Below are 5,394 nucleotides of genomic sequence, written 5' to 3' on the forward strand. Positions count from 1 at the left end.
TTCTCCGCCGAGTCTCTGTTTTCAACTTGACGTGACAAAGTCAAACAAACAGCGGTCCATCGGCAGAGCTGTCTGGGCTTCTGCGGGGTGCTAATGGTTTGGCAGCTGCAGCGGAGCTTAAAAGTGCAGCGAAAAACAAATAAACACGGGCAAATTCAGTATTGCCATTTCTACATTTTTAAATAAAGATCGTGTGCTGTTGTGGAAGAAAGGCCCCCATTGTGGGCCGAACAGTGAAGGTTTTGATCCAGGTGTGAAATGGACTTCAGTCAGAGCGGCATGGACCTCTCGCAGTCCTTCGTCGTCTTTCGAGCAGTATCACCAGAATACACCACGAGCTGTACATGTGGTGGGAAAAGCTCATTCATTTTCCAAAGCTTTCCAACTTAAACCTGCACTGCATTCGCAATTTGAGTGAAAAATCGAGTTTATCCATCTTGTCGTCCTCCAGTAAAGGTCATCTTAGTTGAAATGTTGTGCTCAAGCTCCCCGTGATTTCACATAAACCTCATCAACGGAACGGAATCAATCCAACTCAAGAAATTCCAGGTTAAAAAAAAAAAAAAAACCCAGACAAGATCTCCAAGTCAGTTTCTGCACGGTACTCTGCACAACAGACAGAAGAACCTGCATGAAGCCATACAGGAATTGGACATTTCCTCGACGATCAAGAGATCAAGAGATCAAGAGATCAAGTTCAGGGGAATCAAAAGACTTTATCTCCGCTCAGCTTCCGAGAGCGAGCTCAGCAGAGTAGCTGGGAGCTACGTGTGCTTGGAGTGATGCGAGCGCTGCTGGCGGCTGTACGCTTCCACATTTTCCACCGTCCACCACCACACAAGTTCTGGGAAATAGTGGCTCTGCTAAAAAAATGATCTGACGTGGCCAGCTCCAAATGCTTTCGGAGGTGGTAGTAGATTTTTGGTGGCTGGTAGTTGAGCAGGGAACACCACAAGAAGTCCTCGTCACAATCATCTTCAGTTTCTTCCCCCCAGTCTTTATTTCAAGTCCTTCTCAATGGAGCAAATAGTTTGGATGGGTGAGTTGAGATAGGTCACTTCAGAGGTCTGTGCATCAGACACTTTATCTGCTCTCCTCGCTCCGCACCACAGCTCTGGAGAAGATTTTTAACTTTGTGCATCTTGCAAACATCCAGCACACTGGCTAGCATCATCGCTAGCCAGTCGGCCACTGCTCGCGCCAATGAGAGGGAGAAATGTTCCGCATGCGTCACATTCAGCGCAAGCTCCAAACACTGAACAGCAGGAAGCTTGCGTCATCGCAGCCAATCAGCAGTGACAAGGACGATTGACAGACACGCCTCTTCGCTGAGCACCGGGGAAGAAGCTCGTATGAATGCCGTCAACCGTCAAACCATCTTGAGCATTCTGACAACTTCCATATCCACCTGCTGTGTTAACATGTGTGCTTCTTAACTCCCCAGGTGCAATAAACTCATGTACAGTACAAATACACTATTTGAACTACGTGGCGCAATAAAAAGTAAGGTGAGAAAAAAACAATTCAACTTCATGAACCGCAGTGCAGCTTCACATGCAATGAAAGCTCCAAAAAACAAAAGAAACTGTCTCAATATCTCGTCCCCTCGTCTGAGCCTTGAATCATTGATATCTGAATTCAGACATCAGGCTTTTTGACCGACCCTTTTACCCTTGCTCATTTTAAATTCAATTACATTTTGATGTTCACATGACATCATGCTGACTGAAACAACCTCGGAGTTTCTCACAACGCTCCCTGTGTTTTAGTGTTGCCCTGGAACATACAATAATAAGCTCGGAAGGCCTATTAAGCTAATGTTTCCGTGTACTGGTTGTAAGGTTACATCACACCACTTAGTTTTTACAGAATTGGGGCCAGTGTTTGTGTTTTGATGTCAGCGATCAGACTAATGAGGTCACGTCTACACGCACTCACACATCTCTGGGATTATTTCCTCTAAGGTTTTCTTGGATGACGTCTCACTGCATTTAGACCGTCCAGAGGTTTTCCTTTCAATTTCCAAGAGATAAAGAGTACATTTTCATGCATTCCTTTGATTTTAAAGTCAGCATTTTTCTTTTTTTTGAAAAGTCTGTTCTTTTGAAGATGATATCTTGACAGTGTGGCGTCATCGGAGCGGCTTGGCGAGCCGGTCTGCATGTAAAATATCACCTCTGATGAAAGCAGGAGTGGCGGGGGCCACACTTCTGCTCCTGCTGACACATTGTAAATCAACCTTGTCATGTGGTCTCATCTCCACACGGCAAAGAGCGGACAGATTTCAACAGACAGTGGGGACAGACGCTGCAACCAACACAACATGGACAACAGAAAGTGGCTTGGAGAGCCAGAAACTACTCACAACGATGCACTGAAGACGACTGTGAACACAAGAGGGCTGAGGAGCACAGGTGAGGAAGCTCCAGGACAAACGACCAGACGCAGGTGAACATCACAGAAGGTGGGGAAACGAGGAGAAGAAGAAAAACTAAAGACACGCAAGGGAAGACCAGGCTGCCAAAATAAAACAGGAAGTGATGCTGTTGATCTACTGTGGTCTTTTCCACACAACCACATCCAGGGTTTACAGAGAACGCTCCCAAAAAAGAGGGAAAACAATTCAATGGGAAACAGTTACAGTATGTGATGGAAATCGCCCTGTTGCTACCAGAGGTCAGAGGTCAGAATTGACAGACTGGACGGAGACGATAACCTGCCAAACCTAATAAAGTGGCCGGTGATTGTTTATTGCTGGTCTATGAGCGCCAAGCATGGCTCTACACCAATCAAGGGGTTTAACCTTTGCCACTGATGCATCAGACTCAGGGTCGTCGCTACGGAAGAGGGTGAGGGCCACAAGAAGAGGAAACAATATCACAGGGAGGATCTGTTGCATTTCGAGTTTTAAGTTTCATGAATAAAGTCAACATTTTGTGAGAAAAAAGTCGATGTAAAAACAACAAAATGTGTTGAATAAAGTCGACGCAAGTAAAATGTAAATTTTGTGAACAAAGTGGATGGTGGATGAACCCAGGTACCCACAGTTCAAAGCAAACTGCAGTAAACAGGCGTCATCCCACCAGGTTTCTCCTCTTGTGGCACTAATCCTCTTCCATAGAATCTCTATCTAACTTCTATATAATATCTTCTGCTGCTTGGTTAGTTAGTACCAGTGTTTATGACCCTCTGCCCTCTGGGTACAACCCTGAGGAAGCACTTTGCCAAATTAAAACGCAGCCATTCTCTCCTCTTGTACCTCCCCATCCCCACTATTCACTGAGTGAATATTTCCACTGGAGAGGTCTGAGCTGACGAGGCTCTACGACCGCCACTGGCTGGGAATTTAGTGGCCAATAAAGCACTTTTCCTTGTTAAAGTCGCTCACCTGCTCATGAGCGTCCCAAGTGCCTCCTCCAGCAACATTCCTCACTGTAGAATGTTGCTGGATTCCCTCGGTCAAGCAGCACTGCTAGTGTAGCTTTAGTTGGCATAGCATTAGTGTAGCTATTCTCTCTCACATTTTGGTCAGTATTCTCTATTTTTACACTCGCTGCTCCCCCATCACCCACCGCCACCCCAACCAGCCATCACCCCTGGGACTCAGCAGCAGACAGGATCCCAGTTATTGATTATGTTGGTCAATAAGGGCTAGTTTCCTCCCTGACTATTATACTAATGCACTCGGGGGCCAATGTCCCGGCTAGCCTTGCAGGCCTGGCTATAAAGTGCACCAGAGCTCCTTAATTATTCACAAGGTCCCTCCGCCAGCTTCTGGCCTCCATCATAAGAGAGAGCAGGGGAAGAGGAAGAGTGGGTGGGGGTGGGTGTGATGACAATGATGATGTCATCGACGGAGGGGCACAGGGGATGTGAGTGATGGAGGCAGCTGTGGTCAAGCGCGGACGTGTCTGAGGGGATTTGAGTCCTTCCTCCGCTGGTCACCCACCTCCTCCCAGCAGGGGAGGATATGCCGTCACCTCAGCATCCTCCTCTAATTCTCTCTCCAATTCCAAGACCGCAGCTCACCAGGTCCGGATGAAATTCCTGGACGTGGTCCAGACAGGCCCACTTGACCAGGTTCACATCGGTAGCAGGCGTTGTCCAGACAGCCAGAGGCCCAGAACGCATTTTGCACCGGATCCAGCGTGGAATTATTCCCATATATTAATGGCTTTGTGTAACAAAGAGCTTCTTTCAATGTTTGGCATACATTTCAAACTCAAATCTACGGTCGTTTTATTCTTTCTTTTTTTTTTTGTGAAATACCGCCTACATTAAAACATTTTGCTCCAAAGTTTTCTGTGGTGTAAAATTGTGCTGACAGGACATCAAGTTCACTGGCGTTAGAAGTGTAAACAGACCAAGGTGCGTTTCCAGGGTTCACCAGTCCAATCTTGGCTGGTGAACATATTGAGAGAGGGCCACAGTTGGCAGTGACTCACACAGTTGCAGAAGAAGAAACAGGGATTTCAGGCCCTGCGATGAACTGGCGACTTGTCCAGGGTGTCACCCTGCCTTCGCCCCCTAAGACAGCTGGGAGAGGCTCCAGCAGACCCCCGTGACCCTGAATAGGAAGAAGCGGGTATAGAAGATGAATGAATGAAAGATGAATGAAACAGTGATTTCAGGCTCTGGGTCTGTATTCAACCTTGATTTGATTTCAGTCCTATTTCACTACGTTGGTTGTTGGATAGTTTTTGAAAGGCTTTTCATCTCAGTCACATTTACATGTAACTCATCCTTAGCAGGGTATTGGTGCCTCCCACTGTGCAGGAGGGACATTTATGCTTCTAAAAGAAAAAGAAACTGGCAACCATCATTGCATTCGCATCCAAGATAGACGGTTGAGATGTGGAATAAACTGCGATCTTAAATGCGACATTTTAGATTTTCCTATTTTGCGAACGCTTTTCACCCGAGTTAGAAAAGTAGACAGTTTGTACTCCAAACGTTTTCAGTTGCTATGAAGCCACAGTTCTGTCAGATGCGCTGGTGATCAACAGCTCATCAGGTTCAGACATGTTGAGCTGCTGCGCTGATTGTTTGCCAGCCAAATTCAATTAGCATTGGACACCATTGGGGCCTTTGGGCGCCAGATGCCATGTAATAGTTTGACCCAACTATTAGAGCGGCAGTGTAATAGACGAAAAAGAAACAAGAACCATTAGGTTTCAATATCAGGTTTCACTGCATGGCTCCTAGCCAGGCGTTGTCGCTGCACTTAATACAATAAATGCAGGGATTTAATACAGTGACTGTGGTTTCAGACAGATGGCACAGCAGATGTTCACCACCTATAATTATTATAATCGATACGGTATACTGTTGCGTTGCTGCTCGTGAGCCTCCTCTTGCTTTATTGAAAAGCAAAAACAGATTTAAAAAAATATA

This window comes from Nelusetta ayraudi, unplaced genomic scaffold, assembly GCF_046127955.1.
Source record: "Nelusetta ayraudi isolate G7.1 ecotype Tasmania unplaced genomic scaffold, CSIRO-AGI_Nayr_v1 ptg000026l, whole genome shotgun sequence".
In the NCBI taxonomy this organism is placed as follows: Eukaryota; Metazoa; Chordata; class Actinopteri; order Tetraodontiformes; family Monacanthidae; genus Nelusetta; species Nelusetta ayraudi.